This window comes from Hoplias malabaricus, chromosome Y, assembly GCF_029633855.1.
Source record: "Hoplias malabaricus isolate fHopMal1 chromosome Y, fHopMal1.hap1, whole genome shotgun sequence".
Classification (NCBI taxonomy): Eukaryota; Metazoa; Chordata; class Actinopteri; order Characiformes; family Erythrinidae; genus Hoplias; species Hoplias malabaricus.
This window is the reverse complement of record NC_089820.1, coordinates 79341006-79368007: the sequence shown is the minus strand read 5'-3', so window position 1 is coordinate 79368007 and position 27002 is coordinate 79341006. Positions and strand designations below refer to the sequence as shown.

General features: G+C 43.1%; 1 pseudogene; it reads right to left on the bottom strand.

Moving 5' to 3' along the window:
- The window catches only part of LOC136679682 (receptor-type tyrosine-protein phosphatase mu-like), a 252906-nt pseudogene that overhangs the window by 62630 nt on the left and 163274 nt on the right, over positions 1 to 27002 (bottom strand).

The window sequence follows — 27002 nt, the reverse complement described above, 5'->3', positions numbered from 1 at the left end:
GGAGGAAACCCACGCAGACACAGGGAGAACACACCACACTCCTCATGGACAGTCACCCGGAGCGGGACTCAAACACACAACCTCCAGGACCCTGGAGCTGTGTGACTGCGACACTAACCTGCTGCGCTATGTTAAAAGTACATAATTTTTTAAAATTATACTTCCATTGTACACACAAATTTGTGATGTACTTTTAACCCAAACTCAGCGCTAAACTTACAACTGTGGTGTGCTACTGGGCTTGTGTTTTCTCAACACATTTTCAGACCGTGACATCAACAATAATTGAGCTCCCACAGCGCCCCCTCCCTGTGGCTATCTTAAATGCACACGAACATTTTAGCCGACTTTTAAAGACACAGCAGAAATTTGCCACCACACACACGTCATTTATTCCGCCCTCATTTTGAGATACCGTCCACATTTTTAAATACCGCAGGTATACGGTATCATCATTATACCGCCCAACCCTAATGCAATTTCTATGGAATCTAGCTTACGGTTACAGTAAATCTGAAAATTATATAAATCCCTTGTTATGTTGAGACTTTTCAAGTTCATTTAAATGTTACGTAGCATTCATTTTGTTCTTTCTTTCTTTTTAACTGCTCAGGTTCCAAACACAAATTCAGTTTGATGTGTAAATGTTGACTGAATATTTAAATTTAATAAAATAAAAAAATTATAATAATAATAAAGAAAAGGATTTGGCTAACTTTTGACGTGGGAGACCTCGGGTTGCTTCCAGTTCCTTTGAGCTTCTTTGCCTTGGCATTCTCAGTGTTACACATAAACAACAAACCAAGTACTGCAACCATTCATCAATCACCAACTTACACAACGGGCAAACGGGTCCAATCAGCATGCAGCTAACATGAACCATGCAGGAAACATCACTAAATCAATTCAACATGATAAAGCAATGGAGACTGTTGTGAATTAAATAAACAGAGGTGAGGATGAGGATGCAGGGGGCTGGAATGAGAAGAAGGATTAATGTCCTGCTTTTCCCATGCCTGTGCTGACCAGCGGTGAGAACGGAGATGGTCGAGAACGTTCCCACGCGGTGGAAACGACCATTGCTCCTCTCGCCGGTTGCCGTCACAAGCAAAGCAAAAGGGTTCAGTTCCTCACTAGCGCTGCGTGTTAGTTCATCATTCAGAAGAGAGATGGAGGAAATGTAAAATAATTAGCGGGATATCAAGGTCCCCTTTCATCGTAGAAACATTGATTGTGAAAAGACAGGCATTTCAGTATCAAACTTTGACAACGGATAGAAAAATCATTCACCCTATATCAGATTTCAAAAACGGCATTAGTGATATTGATTTTGCTTTGCACAAATCAAGCTTAGCTGATGATTTGAAATTCAATTCATTCCTTGCTGTGAGGATTAAACTTGGTATTTCACTTCAGCTATAAAATGCCTGTCTATAGGAGGACCTTAGTAGAAGAGCTTGTTCTAATCATGCAGGAAATAGTGTACAAATCTAGCTTGAAAGAGCAAATGCACTAACATTGTACAAAGGTGTTTACTTACAGGTAATAAGTGTAGGAGTGATAGGTTCTTCTGCCGAGTGAGGTGGTGGAGGGGTATAAGCAGTGGAGGGGGGATGGAATGGAAGGAAAGAAAAAGTAAAAAATATTAATGTTTGAAAAAGAGATAAAGATGAACAAAAGCAGACATGGTGGCATACGTGTGTGAGAGAGAGAGAGAGAACTAGAGAGAGTGAGAGAGAGGTTTGGCCTTGTGAACGTAAGTGAGATACGGTGATTGCAGAAGGGGGCCTCTGGCATGCTTACTATTGGATTGACTATTAGAGACGGGCAAGACAAATTACTTCCTTTCTTATTAACACCATGACTAATGTCGTGATACCAGAAGTGATACAGATACTTTAACAACTCTTATGGTATGAGCATTAGACACCCTACATCGAGAATGCGGCTTCATAATACATCTGAAAGCATTTCCTTTACAACTGGAGTCTTATCTGACACTGTCGTATCGTGTTGTAGGGCCAGGTATGGTTCCTAAGCAGAGTACATGTCTCAGGACAAGCTGTAAACGTTTGGCGATGAGCTGTGGAAGTGCAGTAGTTTAAGCACTGGTTCACTCACTTGTAATTTAAATGAAATAATTAATGGGACCAAACGAGTTCACTTTGCTAAAAGTGATTTCCGATTAAAACCTATGAATATTAATAAACTTGTTCGTCATTTACGCCTTGCCAAAGGGCATAAAGCTTCATGACATGTAAATAAACCCTTTCTTAAAGGCTAAGCACCAGCGATATGAAAGTGTCAAACAAATAAATACAATGGAGTCTGAGTTCCTAACTTGTGTTTATTGATAGTCAGAAAACATGTTATTTCTTACTAATTCAAGGAATAAGGTTTAAAAGACCGTTGGTCTCCCCCCCTCAACGGTGTTGGGAAACTCTAATAGGCGTCTTGCCTGTGACGTAGATGGTGGACAACAACTCTAGAAGCTGCATTTAATTTAATGCAAAATGATGAAAAGGTGTGTTGTTTTTGGCTGCAATCATTCAATGTACAGTGGGACATCTGTGCCCACAGGCCCAAAGATCCCAAAATATCCAGAAAATGGACTAAATTTGTCATCTTTAAACGGGCACTTTGGAAAGGACCGTCCGCTCACTCCGTTATCTGTAGCTCATTTCACTGGCGCTTTTCCAACAATATGGGCATGTAAGGACACCAACGAAAGGTGTTCAAGAGCCTCTGTAACATGGAGGTAAACAGGGTAAGGACACTCATTTCGCCTGTTTTAGTTGGTGTTAGTTAACGTTAGCTTGACTCGCTAAACTCGGTGGCTCAGATTATACTCGGCTACGTAGCTGCATTACGGAGGTTTATAGTGTCGGATGAATTCGAGTTCGACTTCGATCACATTTACAAGAATAACGGTACCTCTACATTTGAGTTTAGCTTATTGCTAGGCTATTGCCATGAATAACGTTGGTTATTTAGCTAGATACTGTCATAACAGTCAGTCATAACGGTGTTTTACCGCGGCGTTGTTCAGCTGTTGTTCACCAGTGACGTCACTGTTGCGTTCAAGAATTTCCGTAGCGAGCTCGGGTTTTTCCGTCAATTTAATAAAATTGTCAGTTTTAAAGCGAATTAAGCTGCTATTTTCATTTTAATTCATACTTATATCTGTCAGTAACTAAAATAATGTGAAATATTCATGGAGGTCCATTAAGTGGTGCTTAGCCTTTAATAACATAAACAGAAACTTGCTAATTTGATGTGACACCAAAATGGACAAATGCAACCATTAGAACAACCAATGCTTGTTGAAATGAGCCTTTATGAAGGTCTATAATAATGAATAGTTCTGTTTATTTTTAACATATCACATCGTCAGCAGAGGACACATTTATTGTACAGCATAGTACAGCAAATATCAGTGTAGTGTAACAGTGGAAAAATAAATTCAAGATATTAAATTTGACATCAACTTTTGCACGGCCAATCTCGGTTTATTTACCCCATAAATTACATTTAGAACATGAACAGTAATCTATGTTCTCTGTAGAGGATGTGCACTCATGAAGGTATAAAGCAGCCTTTCAAATTCTGCCCCTCAGTTAAATGTCACCTAGATTTTTAATGTACTTTTTTGATAACGCTAAAAATTAGTCACTGAATTTGACTTCACTGAGTTGGAAGCTTGCCCTTTAATAAGCATTTTAACTACAATCCATATTACTTCAAAGTAGGGTTTTAGCGCTAAAAAAATTACAAGGATCTTTTATTGTTTTTGAATCCTGTCCCTGTCAGGTGCCGGAAAGAGACGTGGTAAAGAAAGTTTTAATTTGTGAGCAACAGGGTCATTTCATACAATAAGGCTCACCAGGTTTCAGTTATTGCTGCACTGGCATTGGCCACTCTGTGAGCAGTTATACCCGGGGAGACTGTTTTTCTGCAATAACATTCCAAAGAGCCTTGGTCTCGATTCTGAATGGTAATATCAACTGAACCACAGGGTTAGATTTAACATGAGGATTAGCATGTCCTAGCACACTTCCATTTCTAATCTAATCTGGCTAATTAAAACAACATATTCAAACGCCCCTTCATTTGATTAAGCTATATTGAAAAGGGATTCAATTAAACTGGCTATGCATAGTGATCATAACCTTAGCCTGTCACTCAGACCTCTCCCCGGATAGGCTTCATGAATGGAAATTTCCAGACTTCCAGACGGGCTTGTGTTTTTTTGTGGCATATCTAAGGCACAAATATGACAAGGCCTGATTATTTCTGAATTAAGCTCACAGTTGGAAAAGGTATTCTGTGTTGCTGTGTTTACATGAAGTTGTTGAAGCACATTGGAGACAAGGGGTAGTATGGGTTATTGTAATGTGGAGATGATATTAGCCCTGCGGGTCTTTTCTATTCAGCAATCCCTCTGTGTTTTTACTGATGGGTGACTAAGAGACAACAGCTAATCTAGAACAAATGCAGCACGAGCAGGCACCGCGTGTGTTTGTGTGAGTACATGAGTGAAATAGGACTTGAATATTTGCTCAGACTGAGTCTAGAGGCCCCTGGGTTCTGATAGAGGGCTGTAGGGGACCAGGCTAATGTAAACTAGCCTGCAGCTAATCCATCACTCCACCGTTCCCCAGCTTTCATCACCATTTCCCTCTCATCTCCCTTCTCCCTCTGTTTCTCTCTCTCTCTCTGCGCTTTCACACAAAATCACTGTCTCTCTTTCTCCTCCTCATTCTCTGCTGCAGAGAGTGGTCTTCCAAAGATCTTGGATTCTGAAACTTCATGTTTTGGTTGAGGGTGACAGATAGATTGCCTCCCTGCGTTAATTTTTCATCACATCCCTCTCACTGCCACAAACTCATTTTAATAGGAGTTATCAACATAATTAGATTAATTATTCAGCATCACACTGACAATGCAATGGAGCAGGGGTCAAAAAGAAATTGGAAGGAGAATCCATTATTAATGGCTGCAGTTGAACTAAGAAACCCCCAAGATTTGTAAGTCTTTTAGATGCTTGTCTAGAAAAACAAGACTCCCCATGAACTGCATATCAATGTGATTATGAGGAATGTGATTAGCAGCTCTACTCTTAGGAGAAACAAGGCCATGAGCCACTTTTGAATGATTATTCACCCGCATTCTCCACCTATCTTGTGCATGCCTTCCTCCAAGGCACACGAAGCCTAACAATGCGTCTTTTAACCCATGGTCACTCGGGGTGTTGCGCTTGAAGGACAACTCTAATTCTATCTGTATAACCCAGTTTAGTCCCAGACTGGCAGATACTTGTTTATGTCGACTAGTCTTTTGCACTGACGTTTCTAGCACTTTCTATAACGCTAATCATAAATTCTACAACTGGGACACGAACCCTGTTTGAATTCAAAACATGGAAAGGCCATTCATGGGCAAAATAACAGGTTCTCAACCTTTAAACTTAATCAGTGAGTGAATTTCAGACGTACTACGCAGTAACTACAAGAAACATTTCAGTGTTGTATAATTACATGTGATACAAACAAGACCTGTGTGTGTCTGAATGGGTTACCGTTACTTTTTGAGGAAAACTTACCGTTTCTTCATGAGCAGGACAACACCAAGGAAGATGATGACAAAGAGCAGAATGCCAGCGATGACCCCGGCGATCTTCACCGTGTGATCTGTCTGTTTCTCTGGCTCCACAGCGTTCGGCTTGTGAGTTGCGGCACCTGAATTGTTGAAGAGTCAAAGAGGAAAAGGCAGTTCACTCGAGAAATTCACAGAAATATAAACTGCTTTAAAATGATCACAATTCTCATGTCATGAATAAACAGCTGTCTTTCGGTTCGCTTTTCATTGTTAATTAATATTGATGGCATTGGTTTCACTTTAATCTGATTGTGACGATGCTCTGAAGATGAGTCAGTCTGTGTTGAACTTGAACTTGAAGTTGAGTGTGCAAAAGTACCCCTAACACTTACACTTAACCTAACCTTTATTATAATGTGGTTAAAAAAATCAGTTACCAAACATTAATATTAATAATATTTTAAGAATCTGTAAGGGAACTAGGGCAGCGCAGCAGGTAGTGTCTCTGTCACACAGCTCCAGGGACCTGGAGGTTGTGGGTTCGAGTCCCGCTCCGGGTGACTGTGTCTGTGTGTCTGTGTGGTGTGTTCTCCCTGTGTCTGCGTGGGTTTCCTCCGGGTGACTGTCTGTGAGGAGTGTGGTGTTTTTCTCTCTGTGTCTGTGTGGGTTTCCTCAGGGTGACTGTCTGTGAGGAGTGTGGTGTGTTCTCTCTGTGTCTGCGTGGGTTTCCTCCGGGTGACTGTCTGTGAGGAGTGTGGTGTGTTCTCTCTGTGTCTGTGTGGGTTTCCTCCGGGTGCTCCGGTTTCCTCCCACAGTCCAAAAACACATGTTGGTAGGTGGATTGGCGACTCAATAGTGTCTGTAGGTGTGAGTGTGCGAGTGAATGTGTGAGTGTGTGTCGCCCTGTGAGGGACTGGCGCCCCCTCCAGGGTGTGTTCCTGCCGTGCGTCCAGTGTTTCCAAGTAGGCTCCGGACCCACCGCGACCTTGAATTGGATAAGAGCTTACAGACAATGAATGAATAAATGAAATATAAGGGAACTATCTGTAAAGGAGCCACAAAAGTCTGAGTGAAATCACATGGATTTATGAATGCTCAACCAACGTAAACCTATAAATGTGTGTATTAACTAAACAGGGACATTGAGGGGTTTGACAATGCATTAGTTTGACAGTAAAAGTCTAAATGCTCATCTTGGCAGAGATTGTAGGACTGGAAACTGGTGGCTGAGTGGTGAATGACCTTAAAATAAGCCGTGTGAAAATAGTGTGAAATGAGCATTTGTACACCATTCACGCAAATACAGCACAATGTTGGCACTGGTGTTTAAAAGCGTTGCCAATATATAAACTTTATTTAACCTTGAATGTAAAGTAGTAGGATTCCATTGAGACTTTTGGGCTATTTATTTGCTGGATCCATCAGGCATTGCTAGTTGATAATGCTGGAGCTATGTGTTCCTTGCTAGCTGCCAGGGAGAGATAGCCTCAGGGAGGCAATATACGATAGGCCCAAGACTTCCTCCCCCCCCCCTCCCCCATAGATAAGAGTGTCCCACGGTAAGCGTGTGTGTGTGTTTATGCTGTAATGAGAAGCCATGTCAGCTCAGCCACCTGTGAATAGAGCGGTTTCCTCTGACAGTGAGTTTAGGATGACAAATGAGAGAAATGGGACATTCTGCTCGACTGTGTGTGGGTGTGAGGATGTGTGCGTGTGTGTGCATGTGTGTGTGACTTTTTTTCCCTGCAGGTTTTAAACCCACTCCTCTCCAATCATGCGGAGATATAGCACTACATCCAGACACCCTGTTAGTGAATAGTTTTGTCTGTGTGTGTGTGTGTGTGTGTGTGTGTTTGTGTGTGTGTGTGTTTACATATGGATGTCCTGCAAGCATGGATGTGTAACAAGCATGTCAGCTAAGAGTGAAGTGTTTATGGAAGTGTGTGTGCCGAGTGTGAGAGTGCAGGACACTGTCACGTACGAATATGTTGTGGGAGTTTGTTTGTGTATTTATACTCACTTCGGCACAGCAGTCTACCGCAATGTAAAAATGTTATCTTAGCAAGTTAGAATATCTCAAATCTAGTGCGACTACAGTGTGAGTATTATGACTTTATTTATTAATGTGTTGTATCCCACTGGCAGATAATTTGACTTGTGTTAAGAAGTAAATGATCCATCAATGGAAAAAGACACATTCTCTAAAGTAACAGTGAGTAGAAACAAGAGGATTATCCCATCTCACGATGAGAAATATTAGATATAGAGCCAAGATTTAAGATATATTTACTTAACATTATCAGAAACAGTAGTGGGTATTGCATCAGCACTGTAGAAAAATGTAGGTGTGTATGTGAGTGTGTGTTTGTGCATGCACAACCACAGACAAACACCCGCTATCTCGCTCTGTCTCTTTCTCCCTCCCTTCGTCTTTGGGTGTCTGTGATGGGTGGTGATGGGAGTAGTAATGGAAGCATATAGACAGAGGCAGAGACAGTCTTGGCAGGGTAAGTGTCTGACCTGTTAGTTGGTTGTCGCCTGCAGCTGGAGCGATGCGGATGTAGGGGGTAGTGAGCTGCGTCACTAGAATAGCGGCTGATAAAGCAAGATCCATAACAGCATGCAGAGAAAGAGAGAGAGGGAGTGATAGACAGATAGAGAGAGAGAGAAGGATTGAGAGAAAATATAGAGAAATTAAAGATGGCGAGAGACAGAGGAACATAGGAGAGTGAAACAATAGAGATACACAGGTGAAGGAGGGATAGATAGAGTAACAGAGAGATCCATAGAGTGAAATATATATCAAATGTTGAAAATCACAACACAGAAAAGAAGAGAGAGAAGAAATAGATTTAAAAAAAGAGGAAAAAGGGGAGAGAACAACCAGAGTGTGTAAGGAGTTAAGAATCAAGCTGAAAACATCCACAACTTTAACACAGTTGAAAAGAACATTACTTTCGTCAAAATCACAAGCACTATAGAATTAGTCTTAATCATCTGTTAATATTAGTGCGCACGATATGAAGCCATTAACCTAATAAGACATTTCAATCCACTACAGCAAGCTAACCCAATATAGTGGTCTCACCTTTGGTGGCGACTCTCACACAGTCTATTTTGGTCTCCTGCAATGAAAAAGAAATACAAACACGTGTGAAGATTGGGGGTAGCCATCACATTTGGAGTGGAATTGACCACTGATCTCTCAAAGTGCATCATCAAGCATGCAGTAAACAATGGTTGTGTCTGAAACGTCCTAAATGCTGTGTGGTGAGGAATGCAGTGAGTCATATGAATTAAAAGTTTGCATAAAATAAATTTGCTATTTTAAAGCAGCATAAAGGTCTTTCCCATAATCCTGTGGGGTCATTTCATACGCAGCACATGTCTTGTTAAAAATGAGCTTCTTGCTAGTGAATGTTAGCGTACTGCTATCCTGGCTATATCTTCATGAATCCCGGCCTTTAAAGTGTGTCTTGTGATTCGAATACAGCTACCTTCCTGTCCAAATGCAGCCTTCTAATAGCATGGGCAGCAAGGCATCAAGGTTGGTACCTTCTGTTATGGACAGTGTTCTGAGTCATAACATTATCCAGTGTGGATAGTGCTAGCTAGCTTTCAAGCTTATTGGAAATGCTAGTCTCTCAGTTCTACCGTTCATTTAGTGTGCTCTTTGAGACGTTGGGCTTCCACTCAATGACCACTTTATGGAATGAACCTAATTTTCAAGTCCGCTATACACCAGAAACTATCCACCAGTGAAGGGCTAGCGGATGGCTAAATTAATCGTTCATCGACAGCACCATCTGGCGATTTCTCTTGTTATCATATAACTGATTAAACTTATTAATTATTTGAGGAGGAGGACCCAGGTCCCCGTTCCTTGGAAAAACTGGTTTATTTGTCAGCCAGCCATGATGGTTTTTCCATTAAGAATTAGATGAGATCACATCATTATGCCTATGTGTAGTGTGCCGTCTACATATCATTCCTGGTATTACAGAATCAACACACTACCTTTAGCCTTAAAATAAATGTAATGGGGCGGCACGGTGGCGCAGCAGGTAGTGTCACAGTCACACAGCTCCAGGGGCCTGGAGGTTGTGGGTTCGATTCCCGCTCTGGGTGACTGTATGTGAGGAGTTGGTGTGTTCTCCCTGTGTCCGTGTGGGTTTCCTCCGGGTGCTCCGGTTTCCTCCAAAAACACACGTTGGTAGGTGGATTGGCGACTCAAACAGTGTCCGTAGGTGTGAGTGAATGTGTGTGTGTGTGTGTGTGTGTTGCCCTGTGAAGGACTGGCGCCCCCTCCAGGGTGTATTCCTGCCTTGTGCCCAATGACTCCAGGTAGGCTCTGGACCCACCGCGACCCTGAACTGGATAAGGGTTACAGATAATGAATGAATGAATGAATAAATGTAATGTGGCTAAACAGTACGGCACTTGAGGCCTCCTGGAATGGAGTCCATTAATGTGAACCTATGTACATTTATGTTTTATAATTTTAATTGACAGACATATAACAGCTCAATAAATCATGATATTATAAAAATCTATGAAAACCAGTAGCTACCAATTAACATGGCTGTATTTGCATGAAGCACCATTTGTAAGAGCTGAACTACATCTTTAAGGCAAGCTCCTTTTACCGTTTGTTTATAGTGTGCGCAAAGCTCTGAAATAGGTTTGTAGAGATGTTACATTATAATTGATAGTGTTATGATTTATTCAGCATGCAGGGATCTAAAACTCAGCTCTCTGCTGCCCTGAGACCAACCCTGCTCGCTTGATACATTACAATTCATTACAATTCAATATAAATATGAGATTTTGCTTAGTTATTCAATGAAATAGCACATTTTCTGTCAGGTGCCGTATTTTCTTCCAGCTCTAAATGAAAGGAAGGACATTATGAGTGTGGGCTTTGATTAATTATCAGTCTTGAATAGACGGGCATAAGGCTGCCTGGCTAAGTGCCCGTCAGCATTCATCAGTAGCACTAAAACACAGGTCTTCAGTCAATTAAGAGACGAGCGCTCGCTCGCCCGCTGACGGAGAGATAGGGGCCTTTTAAAGAAAAGCATGTCGTGTCAATGCTGTCAGTCTAAACAGCAGCTTTCTTTAAAAGCTTCAGGAAGAGAGAGAAAGAAGGTGAGAGAGAGGAATATAGAGAAACAGAAAGAGGTAAAGAGAGAGATAAAAGGAGAAAGTCAGAAATGCATTAAACAGAAGTGTGTTAATGTACCCAGTGGGTGTGTGTGTGTGTGTGTGCAGTACTTTTCAGGCAGGTGCTCTCCAAACAATGTGGCGGTGTCACTCACACAGTTTCTCCTGAGGAGAAACTTTTGCTCTGATGGCCAAAGTGCTTTTTTTTTCTTTCAGCCGAGAAAGGCTGAAAACCTTTCCGTCCCAGTGCTGTGTTTCTGCATTTAAAAAAAAAAAATCCCCCGAATTGAAGGGTCTGGTGGGAAGGCCTTAACTGGTCATGCTTATTCATGTCCACGATAACGTCCATGCTTTCAGCTCTAACAGGAGCAAAGTGGATAGCTGCTTTGTAACACACATCGACAGCTAAAATGGGCTGCCTCCTACATTGTGTGTGTGTGAGAGAGAGAGAGTGCCTGCGAATTTAGCTTTGGACTTTTGCTGCCATTACCACACCACATATGCTGACACTGATATCATACATCTACTTGTCTTTGATGTGGAAATACAAGCCAGTCCTGAAAAATAAATAATTTTCTACAAAGATAATAAAGAGAACTAAGCAAAATTACTAAAAAAGCAAGTGTTTCTGCTCCTCCCTCCTGGGCTCTCGTGTTTGAACTAAACAGAGGCTCGTTCTCAGTAGAAGCTGAAACCGTTTCCATTGTTCCTGCTAGATGTCTTTCTCCACCTTCTGTGAATTTGGGGGAGGAACCTGAACCTGATATAGAAGACACATTGTTAGTGCCTGTGCTGTACTCACCCCATTAGCAGTGCTGACAGCCTGGTAGTAGACGCTGTAGCTCTTGTGGGGCAGCAGGGGTGCGTTCCAGAATCCGCTGTAGGTTTTGTTGTCCCCCACAGTGAAAGGCTGAGGGGAGGGAATGCCACTAGAAGGGAACTCTGCTGTAAAGTAGTACTTGGAGTTAAGAGACGTGGCGTTCTGGTAGTGGACAGGGACAGGGTAACAGCGCAGGATCTCTGCCTCACCACCACGTGTTCTCCTGGGCCTCTCCTCCTCGACCACCACCTGATAAACACTGAGGGAGACAGAAAAAAACGAGAGGAAACATTACAACAAAACCCACGTTTTCTCCAAACACTTTCAATGTTGTTTCAAGAATCAAGCTTGATTTCCTCTTCTCTCCTAAAGATGGCAATATGACGCTGACAGTTCTGGTGCTCTGTCCAGTCTTGCACGGTTATGAGGAGTTTAAATCAGAGGTATCTCCGTCAAATCTATTTCCACTGCCATTTTGTTTAAATAAATGAGAGGCGGTAAAAACCCTCAAAACTGAAAATTGAATGTATACTAAAATGATCATAGTACCTTCACACATCTGGAAGATAAAAGCAATGTAAATGAACGTGTACACATCAAGCGATGTTGTTTTGAAATGCAGCGCTCCCAATCCAATTCCAGGCTCCATTCTCATACGCGTGAACGACGGCCAACACAATCCGCAGCCATATTCAATCAGAGCCAGTGGGCTACTCCAGTCTACACCACAATCTCCCTCCGCGAGTTCCTCTTTCATCTTCCTCTCCTTTTGCAGGCTCTCAGACAGCACAAGTGTGTTCCATCATAGGTGCTTCTTCCTCCAACGTACCGCACTCAATCATGTCCAATATTGCAAAGCATTGTAGCCAGAGGAACAGAGTGGCTATAGTGCTCTCAGCAGAAAAGAAAATATAGCCTTGCCATGGTACTGCGGTGGCCATGTTTGCTATTTAATAATTTAGATTCATAAAGGTCAAGTAGGCCTTCATGCTTCTCTTAATACATCCACTCTGTCAGCTACCGAGCCCTGGAAAAAGTAAAGATTTTCAAAAGACTTCAAAACTAATATTAAAACCTCAAGGATCTTATACATAGAACAATGTTCTGATATTCAAAATCTAAATAAATGATCCTAGTGCAGACTACGTCTCACATCAGGCACAGAGTTTCACTAATGCATTAGAGGGAAAGCTAACTGTTGAGGAGAATAATAATCTGAAATGGAGCCAATTATGCTCTACAGATCGAGTATGTAATTATGAATGCCCTAGGTGGTGTTCTTAATTCTGATTTCATGTGTTTTTTTTCTTTAATGTCAACGTGAATGGGAAATAACAATAAGTCCCTTCGGTACCATGATGTATTCCAGAATGAACCATGCTATCAGGGAGAGTCTCCGAGTTAGCTCAGCATATCTGCTTCATAATACTTGAGGGTGGAGAGAGAGGGGGGGGCATGATATTATTGGTTATTATTTTATATTATTGTTCCCTTAAGACTCTGCAGAGGTGACTGACAAAATCGGAAAACACTGCTGATGGAACACAGCAGAAAAACAAGAATGTTCTCTGCAAATTTGTTGATTCCAGGCGCAACTACATTATTCAAGAAGACTTGAGAAGATCCTTGTGTTAAACACAACTCAGTAAAATGAGTTCCAACCTCTGGAAAGCACCTTACTTTATGAGGATGGTCACTTGCGCAGACAGAGCTATGGAAGCAGGCAGTTGTTAGTGGCTAGTGAAATGAGTGTTGACTGATGCTAATCTGACCTTTGGGCAGGCTAATCTGTAATAAATCTGGGTTTGTTTAGACTTGCTAGCAAAAGGTTATCTGTGACTATAAAGAGCAGGGTATATAAATATAAAGTAGTTAATGAAACTATCAGACTCTGTGTTTTATGTGCGGCTGAAGCCAGCCGCTGCCCTTTTCCACGGTTTCCATATTAAGTACAAATTTAAATCAGATGAAAAGCCTTTTTTTTGCCTAAAGCATCGCTACATTACAGTTCGCTATGACCCTTATTAATTCACTAACACCACCTCAGGGTGTCTCTTTAATAAATAACCATCATGCACCAAGCTTTTATACTTTTATATTTGTCAAAATTACAACTTTGTACTATCATTATGCATCCTGCACTTTCACATCCCTTTTTTACACTGGGATCAGTCATTAAGCGTCCTGTGGCTCGGACTAGGGTCTTTATATTTAGAGCTGAAATACAATCTGCTAAAAAAATTCAGCGCGGCTAGACTCTGCCTCTGTTAAAAAGAAGGTTAATTAACACCTGGACTCACTGCGTGGTCAGAGGCCAGAGGTGAATGGGTAAAGGTGGCAGGACTGTAAGCCAGGACAGATCACAGATAAAAGAGAAAGAGAGAGAGAGAGAGGAGAGCTAGGGAGGTGGAATGGGAGGAGAGAAAGAGAGAGTGCTAAATGAGCAGGTCTCAAGAGATGAGATCATTGGAAATCTTGTTACTGATCTCCACCTCCTTCTTTTCTCCAATATATTGATATTTTGTAACATGGACAGTTACACTCCCACTGACACTGACTCACAGTTGGTAAAAAATCACAAATGAATCATTGACCATTGCCACAATAGTCAATAGCATATGTTGCCTTTGAACAGATAATAATAGCTGTAATAGCTGCTTTTTGTAATAGCCTCACACACATTGAGAAACAAATAAACAAACAAAAATACCCTATAGATTGCAGCTTTCATAATATGTCCCTGAATAATGTAAAGTAAGCTCTACCCAGAGGAACCATAAAACCATGATCCTTCATGACTCCCATGTGTGCGAGAGTTGGAGAGGCATTTTGGATTTTCCTATGGAATAAAGGCCATGTAATTATTTTCATACAAAAAAAGAATTCATGCGTGACCTAAATTATCTCCCATTTCAAAAGCCACAGCACTATAAATATTTAATGTAAGATCCATATACGTGTGCGGACGCGGTGCATTTTTGGGGCGGCCATTGTGGATACTGTGAAAGGCTGAACGGTGAAGGTCTCCATAAAGCTTGTGTGAAACAGGATGATAGCTCAGGATGGAGTCAGATTGAACCCATTTCCACTCCTCAATTGAGCAAGGTCCTTCTTCCTCTGTTACTGTGGAAACTGAGCTTTTTCTCTGGGTTAACCATCAGAGTAGTTAATATTCTCCATAAAATTCTCTCTCTCTCTTTTTTTATAGGACAAGAGAAAGGTCTCACTTGACGTCGAGGCGTATGATGTGCCGTCAAGAATGATATGCATGGCATGAATAGGACCCCCTTCCGAAGCCCTCAGGCAAAATGGAGACTGCCAATGGCTATGAAGATCTAAGGATCTAAGATGGCCGACACATCTCTCTCTCTCTTTCTCTCTCTCTCTCTCTCTCTCTGCTTGCCCTGTCACCTCTTTCATGTTTGTGCTGAGCATGAAAAAACTGGTGAACTAGTTTTATTATCAAATGACAGCAATATGCTGTTTTATGGATTACATGCATATGGTAGAAAACTAGCACTATTCAATGTAAGGGCTATGAATACTTTTAAAGATTTCAAAGATAGAAAGTTTCACCCGGCTAAACTTTCAATAAAAACAGTCTTTTCGATATAAGGACTACTCTGGGTAGTGGAGAATTACAACGAAGGTCTCTTTTTCTTCTCTATTTCCTTAACCTTGTGTTTATAGAATATATTATATCCATTATACAGCTTGTCTGTCACTGTGCGCAGCTGAAGGAGGATCATTACTTTTTAAAATATTCAACAGAGCCACATATATTTCATTACATGTCAAAAAGCAGAGGTTATTTCTAGCTAAGAGCACTTTTGTGGGAGCCTGATGGAGCACTGTGGGAAAGATTGTGTGTGTGCTTTTGATTGAGCAGTGCTGATTCAGTGTGTTGTGCACTGAAGCGGGTGTTGTTTTGGTGAAACATGGCAGTGCCTGGGACCCGACTGAGCTCACGTGAGCAGACGGAGTTACACGGCCCACTCATTTAGCCATCTGCTTAATTCTGCGTGACACGCACCACAACAAAACAAAACACCCAAATAAACAAACAAGGACCTCTAAGAGAAATGAGGCATTACAGAGCGTGTAAATCTCAAATTGGTGACAACAATATGTTTTTAGCATTGATTATTAAATCACGCAGTTACTCAGACAGACGTACACTGTGATCTGATGTAAACTTAAAGCTGCAAAATGCAAGGAATTTATTGCTCTACTTTTAAAGGAACACTAGGTAAGATTTGCTGTTTTCTTTTTTTTTGCTCCTGGGCTCCCTCTACAGATGCAGAGTATACTTCGCTTTTACAGCACTGTCCTGAGATCAAGGGGAGCGAGGGGGCTGGGAGGTGTTGTTAAGGGGTTGGTTGCTTCCTAAAAGTTCTACCTCCAAAAGTTACATAGTGCAGTTTCTGCAGTGCTGAGCCTAGAGTGGCAACAACAGGGCCTCTATTCATCCTGTTACAGGTCAGTGGAGTGGAGTAATATAAGTACAGTAAATTAGCAAGATCAATTTTTCAGGACAATACATTCATTCATTCATTATCTGTAAGCGCTTATCCAGTTCAGGGTCGCGGTGGGTCCAGAGCCTACCTGGAATCATTGGGCGCAAGGCGGGAATACAGCCTGGAGGGGGCGCCAGTCCTTCACAGGGCAACACACACACACATTCACTCACACACTAACACCTACGGACACTTTTGAGTCGTCAATCCACCTATCAACATGTGTTTTTGGACTGTGGGAGGAAACCGAAGCACCCAGAGGAAACCCACGCAGACACAGGGAGAACACACCACACTCCTCACAGACAGTCACCCGGAGCAAACCCACGCAGACACAGGGAGAACACACCACACTCCTCACATACAGTCACTTGGAGAAAACCAACGCAGACACATGGAGAACACACCACACTCCTCACAGACAGTCACCCAGAGAAAACCCACACAGACACAGGGAGAACACACCACACTCCTCACAGACAGTCACCTGGAGCGGGACTCGAATCCACAACCTCCAGGTCCCTGGAGCTGTGTGACTGCGACACTAACCTGCTGCACCTTCGTGCCGCCCCAGGACAATACAGCCACATAATATTTATTTATCATAATAAACTGCAGTTACATCAACAGATGCAAACATGCACACTTTTCTGTCAAAAAAAAGTAGTTACTTGCAAAATCAAATTATTTGTAAGTGCTTTTCCCAAAACTGAAATATCTACTGCTAATGAAGAAAAATAATTGAGTTTTATGCAACAACTCAGGCTGATATTATAATCTATCTACACATATTTATCAGTGTTTCTGCATTTACCTCAGATTGTAAGTCATGTGCACTGATACTTACAAGTTTACAGGCTAAATCTGGTACACCTGGTACAACTCAAACAAGCTGTAAACCTCCAAGCATATTTGACAGCTTATTATAATAAACATTAGCAGGACAGCAGCTCTGTTGAGGCACTCTGCGCTCTTCATGAAGCAACAAATCAGCATGAGCTGAATATACAATCTTCTAAAGTGTAGCATTAACAGTAGCACTAACAGAGCACAATTTTAGTTAGTCCATTTGTTATTTACCAACCAGTTTCCAGCTAGCAGAATGTGTGAACTAAAGTTAGCTGGCACCTGGAATGACTGGCTCAATGTAGGAACACATGTGATGGCACTTCATCACTCACACTCACTCCTGAGTCGCCAATCCACCTACCAAAACATGTCTTTGGACTGTGGGAGGAAACCCACGCAGACACAGGGAGAACACACCAAACTGTATACAGACCAAGGGTGGGGATCACACCCACAACAACAGAACCTTTGTGTCAACACATTATGAATATCTCATCTTTTTAAACGAGTACTAGCACAAGCTAACGTAACGAGTGCTAACTATAAGTGGACCAATCCTACTGGCGATTAGACTATGCACATGCTTCATATACATCAACGTTACAGAGTGAAGGATCACTCCAGCTGCTGCAAAATGATTGTATTGCGCATTGTTTTCACTCTAGGTTTATAAAATTCTCCTTAAAGGCATGATCTACCTACCTATAAAAGAATATGCACATATTGTAGATTTAATTAGACTTGACGTGCTGTCTTGCTTGATGACATGGGCTAATCCTCGCAGGAAGCTGAGAGAGAGAGATCGCTTTCGGGGGTCTGCATCTTTTCCCGGTATGGCTGAGGGCCACGAGTCACAGGAGAGGCCAGAATACACTCACACACTCACACGCTCCCCCACCTGTCGCTCCCTTACTCCAGCGCGACATGACGTCTCCCACCGGCCCTATGACTAATTGATTAAAACCTCTGACTGCGGAGAGAGCTGCCAGATCTGTTCTGCACCAGGAGAGAGGGGGAGAGGAAGAGACAAAGGAACAAGGGACAGCGGCTTCCTCTTTTAAAACACAGGAGTGACATGCGGATGGAGTGATGAGAGAGTTGAGAAAGACAGAGTGCTAGAAAGCAGTGGAGGAAAGAAGAAAGAGAAACAGAACAATGGCAAAAGCTGAATAAAAAGTAAAGTGTGTTTTGTACTGAGGAGTTAATATAGAATTAGAACTGGAATATATCAACAGGGCGGGGGATGGTGTTACGTCACACATTAGAGAATCATTCCATCGTACAGAGGCTTTAACCTTCTTTTTTACAACGTGGATTAGTACAAACTCTCAAACAGGTGTAATGCATTGTATTCTTTGACTTTTTCCCTAGTTGACGCATGGTATACGTTCATACACTTCAGAGTAATGTAGAATATAGAATTCAATGAGGCATTGTCTCATTGTTCATTCATTCATTCATTATCTGTAACCCTTATCCAGTTCAGGGTCGTGGTGGGTCCGGAGCCTACCCGGAATCACTGGGTGCAAGGTGGGAACACACCCTGGAGGGGGCGCCAGTCCTTCACAGGGCAACACACACAGTCACAGTCACTCACACAGACACTTTTGACTCGCCAATTGTCTCATTGTTCATTCATTCATTCATTATCTGTAACCCTTATCCAGTTCAGGGTCGCGGTGTGTCCAGAGCCTACCTGGAATCATTGGGCGCAAGGCAGGAATACACCCTGGAGGGGGCGCCAGTCATTCACAGGGCGACACACACTCACACATTCACAGTCACTCACACACTTACACACAGACACTTTTGACTCGCCAATTGTCTCATTGTTTGATATGCTAATCTTTATCTGACATTATCCACTGTAGCTGCAGTTTTAGACTGAAAATCATAATGACAATTTCACATTTATCAATCAGCAATAATAACGATATGCCGTGAACCCTTAAGCAGTGAAGGAGTGAGGCAGAAGGGACGCATGAGGAGTTGGAAAGTGAAAGACGGTGGTAAGGGACCAGGACTCAGTCTGTGGGGGTCAGAGCTGGACTGTGGGCAGCACCTGTGGTGTGAACGATGCGTGTGCTGCAGGCAGCTCTGACACCAATTAGGGCTTTTCCATCTCGCCAGCCGCCAAGCGCCACATCCGCCAATTACGGAGGATTGACTTGGCATCGACTGGAGAGTGACCTGAGAGTGCGATTTACTTTCTGGAGAGAGAGAGCGAGAGAGAGAGAGAGAGAGAGAGAGACAGACTGTACTGGGTTGATGTGTACAGCATGCGAAGGGAGCATCTAAATCACAATTTGCCTCTCTCTCTCTCTCTCTCTCTCTCTCTCTCTCTCTCGTTTTAACACTAATCGTTTCCCCTAACCGCATGCCTGGCCGATCAAACAAACGGGCAGTGCCACTGGAGGCTCTACATCTGCTTGATTTAAGAGGGATCCTGAGATACACGCAAAAGCCTGACACTGCATCCTCTCGACTCCCACTTTAAAGATGCGACTGTTTCAAGAGCTACATCCCACTATACCACTCTCTCTCTATCTCCCTCGCCTCATGAGCCTCGCTACCCCTCGCTATCTCTCCCAGGTGCGTTTTAAAAACAATACAGAAGGCAAGCGTCTGAGGCAGAGCTAATGCCTGCGCTTTAATCTGAAATCTCTCACCGTAACAACGTCAGGAAGACGGAGCGGGAGGCACAAACTGTTTGTCTTTGCAGTGAACACAGGCAGAGGATAGTCTCTGGATTAAAGTCGGTGTAAAAAGGAGGATTACTCTCATGTACGGCTGTACTTTAACAGTGAACGTTACGACTGGCAAGGCGACTATAAGATGCAGCATCTTGCTGGAGTTCATAATTCACGCTACAACATGTGTCCGTCTTCAAAAACAAGCAGCTATTGGCTACACAGAGAAAACTGGGTAAAAAAAACAAAACGCATTCTTAAACATATAAGCTTTCATTACGTATTAGTTACATTACCCTCGTTGTTGCAGCGCAAAGCTGAAGAGGAGCTCTAGCGCTCCCTGATCACGGCTGAAGGACTACATCTGGAGTAAGTGGAAAACTGTGTAAATGTGATTTGTTGCTGAAATTTTCATTTAATGAGGAGAGCAAAGAACAGCAGTTCAGGCCTCAAAAGGATGACAGCAAGGACTGGGCTTGAGCTCCTTCAGCCCAATCAATTACATAAACACATGCTACAAGAGGGCTGCGGCCTGCTGTTTCACAGCCACACACACTCAATTATCCTCCCAATATATCTGTGGGTGCGTTTGAGTGTGTGTGTGTGTCTGAGTGAGAGTTATCCACACACCTCGTCTTGACTCTCTTGCCCTAGGCTGGCGTGGAGCGATGGGTGAAGGTGTGAAAAAGAGAGAGCGTGTGACTGGCACGAACGATAAGGAGCAGCGTTCCGAATCCCTCTTTCTCCACGGCAGGCGCGGGACGTGTGTTTCTGAGGTGGAGGCGTCTTTTGGCCTGTCGCGGGACTGTTCTGAGCATTACACTAACACTACATGACTGATAGACACATCGGTAATCCTCTTAAAACCCCCAGCACAACACACACACTTCTTCCCCCTCTGGTTACAAGTGTTCCAACCAGTGAGAGAGAGAGAGAGAGAGAGAGAGAGAGAGAGAAATAGAATGAGAGGGAGATTGAAAGAGAGAGAGAGACAGAGAGAGAGAGAGAGAAAGAGAAAGAGAGAGATAGAAAAATAAAAGAGAGAGATAGATAGAAAGAGCGAGCGAGAGAGAGAGAAATAGAAAGATAGAGATAGAAAGAGAGAGAGAGAGAGACAGAAAGAGAGATAGAGAGAGAGAGAGATTGAAAGAGAGAGTGAGAGAGAGATAGAAAGAGCAAGAGAGAGAGATAGAAAAAGAGAGAGAGAGAGAGAGAGAGAGAGAGCAAAAGAGAGATAGAGAGAGAGAGAGGGAGAGAGAGAAAGGGATAGAAAGAGAGAGAGATAGAAAGTGAGAGAGATAGAGAGAGAAAGATAGAAAGAGCGAGCGAGAGAGATAGAAAGAGAGAGAGAGAGAGACAGAAAGAAAGAGAGATGGAGAGAGAGAGATAGAAAGAGCGAGAGAGAGAGATAGATAGAAAGAGCGAGAGAGAGAGATAGAAAGATAGAGAGAGAGATAGAAACAGAGAGAGAGAGAGAAAGAGAGAGAGAGTGTGTATGGGTGTCTGTTTGTACTAGCGAAGATTAATTACACAAATACGTCAAATGCGTCATTCTCTAATGAATCCTGATGTGATAAATCAGTCTGACGTTCACAATGTCTATATTCACCTTGCATTAATTAACCCCACACTTTTCCTGATACACCATTTATTTACATGAATTGCCTGATACAGCACCTTTAGATATTCCACTAGGTTTAATCGACTTTTCCATGCTCTGTACACACATGCACCACCCCCTCCAAAAATCCTGATAACTGCTGCACAGTGTGTGTGTGTGTGTGTGTGTGGGGGGGGGGGGGGTATTACCATTCACCTTAATAAGAAATGTAAATGAAATGTGCAGTGTCTCAGTGTGAGTTCTATCCCTGGTGATCCCACAGCATTAATCTCTGTGGGTGGGCAGGATGTCATCTCTCATCGTGCAGTGCAGCACTAGCTGTTATTAGCAGTTAGCATTCTCCTCCAAGTGTTCTTGTCCAGTGACAGCGGGTTGGCAGTGGTATAAAAACAAACAAGCAAACAAATAAGCGCGGGAACACACCCTGGAGCGGGCGACACAAACTCACACATACCTATGGACACTTTAGAGTCGCCAATCCACCAACCAACATGTGTTTTTGGAAGGAAACTGGAGCACCCGGAGGAAACCCATGCAGACACGGGGGGAACACACCACACTCCTCACAGACAGTCACCCGGAGGAAACCCACGCAGACACAAGGAGAACACACCACACTCCTCACAGACAGTCACCCGGAGGAAACCCACACAAACACAGGGAGAACACACCACACTCCTCACAGACAGTCACCCGGAGAAAACCCACGCAGACACGGGGAGAACATACCACACTCCTCACAGACAGTCACCCGGAGGAAACCCACGCAGACACAGGGAGAACACACCACACTCCTCACAGACAGTCACCCGGAGGAAACCCACGCAGACACAAGGAGAACACACCACACTCCTCACAGACAGTCACCCAGAGGAAACCCATGCAGACACAGGGAGAACACTCCTCACAGACAGTCACCCGGAGGAAACCCACGCAGACACGGGGAGAACATACCACACTCCTCACAGACAGTCACCCGGAGGAAACCCACGCAGACACAGGGAGAACACACCTCACAGACAGTCACCTGGAACAGGACTCGAACCCCTGGAGCTGTGTGACTGTGACACTACCTGCTGCACCACAGCGCTACTCTAATTAAACAACTACACATCTGAAATCAAACGTGAAGCCTGCAATAACAGTGCCACTTCTGTGGGTTATTGATATGTTATAATGGCTCTAGACTGCTCCTCTACCACTGTTTCATATGTGTTTCACTTTGGCCCTTGAATTGTTGGCAGACAGCTGCTGTTCAAGCTGCAAGTGTTTTATTCCCACATCCAATTTGTGCGAGGACGATTACTTCATCATCTTAAACATAAAGAGCCACAATGCGCTTGTTTCCGACAAACAAAAGTGCCGCTGTTAAACAGCATAATGCCACTTTAATGCTGTTTCATTTCCGTGCACTCACTTCATAATCCTCATAAGAATATTATTTGTTGCCGTAGTCATAGGACGGAACTTGAATCTTCAATCACTCCACAGGCAACAGCAGCGCAGATTAAACATGGATCTCTGTTTTGTGCTGGAGGATCAGCTCCTGTTTTTTTATTATTTCTTTCTGGCGAGGGAGTGTTTTCGTAGATTTTGAGTACGGCCACAAGCTATGGCTCAGTGAACCTGGGTGAAAGAGAGAGAGATAGCTGCCATCCAGAAACTTCTTCAAAAGAAAAGAGACACTGCCATCTTCAAAGCACAGCACTGCTGGCCTTGTTCTCTCTCTCTCTCTCTCTCTCTCTCATACAGTATGGCTACAATTTCTGTGTACCTGGACCTCCTAAAACAAACCCAGATACACACACACACACACACAAACAAGTTAAATATGACTATGAAAATAAAACATAAGTGACTGCACTGTAGTTTGTAGTGTCCTTGTAGTGTCAACAGGTCTCTGCCGTTCCTGGGCACAACAAATTAGAAATTAGACCAGATTTCACTCCTATAGACTGGGGATATAAGCTGTAAGTGATAACAGAGTCACACAACAGTAATATACTGGTGATTTCTCTCAGTATAATGAACTAGTTGCTTACACATTCACATTCACAACTGGTTTGGTTACGGTATCTATCAGATACTTCATTTGTTCATTATCTGTAAGCACTTATCCAGTTCAGGGTCGCGGTGGGGTCTAGAGCCTACCTGGAATCATTGGGCACAGGGCGGGAATACACCCTGGAGGGGGCGCCAGTCCTTCACAGGGCAACACACACACAAACACACACACACACACATAGATACACATTCACTCACACCTACGGACACTTTTGAGTCACCAATCCACCCACCAACGTGTGTTTTTGGACCGTGGGAGGAAACCGGAGCACCCGGAGGAAACCCACGCAGACACGGAGATACATGCTGTGGTGTGTTCTCCCTGTGTCTGCGTGGGTTTCCTCAGGGTGACTGTCTGTGAGGAGTGTGGTGTGTTCTCCCTGTGTCTGCGTGGGTTTCCTCTAAGTGCTCGGGTTTCCTCCCACAGTCCAAACACACATGTTGGTAGCTGGACATGTGTTGCAAAACTGTCCACAGCTGTGGGTGTGTGACTGAATATATGATAGTGTTAGTACGTGAGTGTGTGATGCCCGGTCTGAAATACTGATGAAGGATATTTGATCACCTCATGCCTCATGTCCAGTGTGAGTTCTTCTATTGAACCTTATGATTTTAGTTGACTCCAGACACACCATGATCAGGACGAATCGGTTACAGAAACTATAAATTACTATAAAAAAATAGAAATTTATAAATAAACAAATAGACTCTAATTAATCATCATTAAATCATAGTATGAAATTATAAACCTTCAGTATCTCAAATAATTAACTATTAACTTGAACTGGGCGGCACGGTGGCGCAGCAGGTTAGTGTCGCAGTCACACAGCTCCAGGGGCCTGGAGGTTGTGGGTTCGATTCCAGCTCTGGGTGACTGTCTGTGAGGAGTTGGTGTGTTCTCCCTGTGTCCGCGTGGGTTTCCTCCGGGTGCTCCGGTTTCCTCCCACAGTCCAAAAACATTGCAGGTGGATTGGCGACTTGAAAGTGTCCGTAGGTGTGAGTGTGTGAGTGAATGTGTGTGTGTCTGTGTTGCCCTGTGTTGTCCCCTCCAGGGTGTATTCCCGCCTTGCGCCTGATGATTCAGGGTAGGCTCTGGACCCCCCGCGACCCTAAATTGGATAAGCGGTTACAGATAATGAATGAATGAATGAATGAATAACTTGAACTAAATTAACCTCTCCATAATGACAACAGTGCTGTGCAAATATAGGAATCATCGTATAAACACATAAACACACAGTAATACACACAAAATTATATAGACTATTCTACCAGGTACCAATATGCTCAACCCCCCCCCCCACCCATCCACACACACACACACATTTATCTCACACTGATGAAGCACCTGAGGCCTTCGGTATCTGTAGACACATTAAACTGCACGCAGCATGCTTAATTCTCTTATTAAAGCAAATATCAAACTTGCATATCAAAAACAGCTGACTCGCCAGACTGTGATCACTGTGAAATCAAGCCATTGATATTTCTGCTTCATCGTCTTAATCTAATTAAAATGACACCATTCCTATTAGAGCCTATGTTACAAAACACACCATCTTGCCCTCGGCAATGTAAAGACACATAAACCAAAGTCAGGATTTTAAAAGATTAATCAGAGTCTCCTTTGTGTGAATGTGTGTGTGTGAGAGAGAGAGAGAGAGAGAGAGAGACTTTGTTTGAGTAAACCAAAGAAAGAACCCACAAGATAATTAATGAAAGCCTCCCCTCATGATGCCTCTGTAATTCTAATCAGCCTTTTTGTAATTACTCTACTGAGAGAATGCCACTCTTGCCAGCGGAGAGGTTGATAATACACCACCTGATTCTCAGCAATAACAAAGAAAGAGTACAGCACGGAGACAGAGATTAAATGTGGGATTGGAATAAAGAGATTTTTATTATTATTATTTTTTTGTATTATTGTCGTTATTCATTTTCATTAGAAGCTCCGACATGTCCTCGCTGTACCTTGCTGAATACGACTTTGTCAGATTAAACACTGGAGATTGGGATTAAATAAAAGGAGTGTTCACCAGGGTAAACCTTTCAAACGGTTCCTGTGTAATCCCCATAAATTCAAACTGTGTCAGACGCCTTCGGATTACACTCCTGGTACATGAAAGTAATTTATTTTTCTTCCTTTTTGTGGCGTGGTTATGATGTGGTGTGGTTACCAGGGCATTCGCTACACTTTTTAATGTGTGGTGCATTGTGCTCGCTGCGATAACAATATAAAACATCCTTGTGGAGTTCCAAAACACACTGGCTGGAACGGCATTATCCTACACTTATTAAATCCGACGCAGCGTCCAATGGAAAGAAAGGAGTCTGTTGACCTGAGGGTGAAAACTCTTTGTGCTAAATCTGCTTGGGCTTCTGGGCCCACGGAGCCAAAGTGCTCCAAGATTCATAAAAGTTTCGCCAGGAAGACCTCCAGGACTTTTGGGGAGAACACTGTGGAACCCGCCACTGAGCTTACTGAGGCAGTCCAGGCCCTCGACACATGATTTAAATTTCTGAGGCCGTAAAAGTGTGTACTATTTACTAATGAGGATGGGCAGAGAGAGATAGGGAGCGTGTATATGTTGGAGGCTCAGGGACAGCCAGCGGCTGCGGTGGCACAGACAGAGCGAACAGATGAAAGCAGTTCAGAGGCTGAGTTCTCCTGGTGTCTCTCTCTCTCTCTCTCTATCTGACACACACAAACACACACACATCTACTTTGTTCTCGGCTTCAAAGGCCAATAGCTTACTCAAAGGGATCAAATCCACAAACAATAAAAGAGGAAGAAAATAGATAAAAACTGTTATGAAAATGAAAATAGCAGGGAAAGGGGTTTAGCTGCGAGGTAAATGGAGTCATTACTGGTGCAGATGCAGAGTCACTGGCAGCTGCACTGAGAGCTGTCCGAGCCTTTTGTCTTCCAGGGATTCACAGGTTCATGTGCAGATACCGTGCGCCGTGATTGAGCTTTTATTTGTCTTTGCGTTTGGTTTAGAAACAGCGCTTTACATAAACTACACTTCACACAAGACAAGGCTTTGATAACTGAACTATAAACAGTGGATGTAAATGTTTGTGTGTGTGTGTACGAACACTTTCTATCAATTGACTGAGAAAACCAACATTTTCATTATTCGTTCATTCATTCATTCATTGTCTGTAAGCGTTCATCCAGTTCAGGGTCGCGGTGGGTCTGGAGCCTACCCAGAATCATTGGGCGCAAGGCAGGAACACACTCTGGATGGGGCACCAGTCCTTCACAGGATGACACACACACACACACATTCACTCACACTCACACATACATGCTGAATAGCAATTAGCATTTTTTAAATTAAGTAATAAGGTAAAATATAAAGGATATAAAGGAACATTTTTGACACTTTTTTCATGAAGTTAGGGTGAACAAATATTTTTTTGAAAATTAAACTTTTATTATTGAGAAAACAGCATGACATTCATTCATTCATTCATTCATTCATCCATTATCTGTAAGCGCTTATCCAGTTCAGGGTCGCGGTGGGTCCGGGGCCTACCCGGAATCTCTGGGTGCAAGGCAGGAACACACCCTGGAGGGGGCGCCAGTCCTTCGCAGGATGACACACACCTTAACTCACTCACTCACACCTACGGACACTTGAGTCGTCAATCACCTACCAATGTTTGTTTTTGG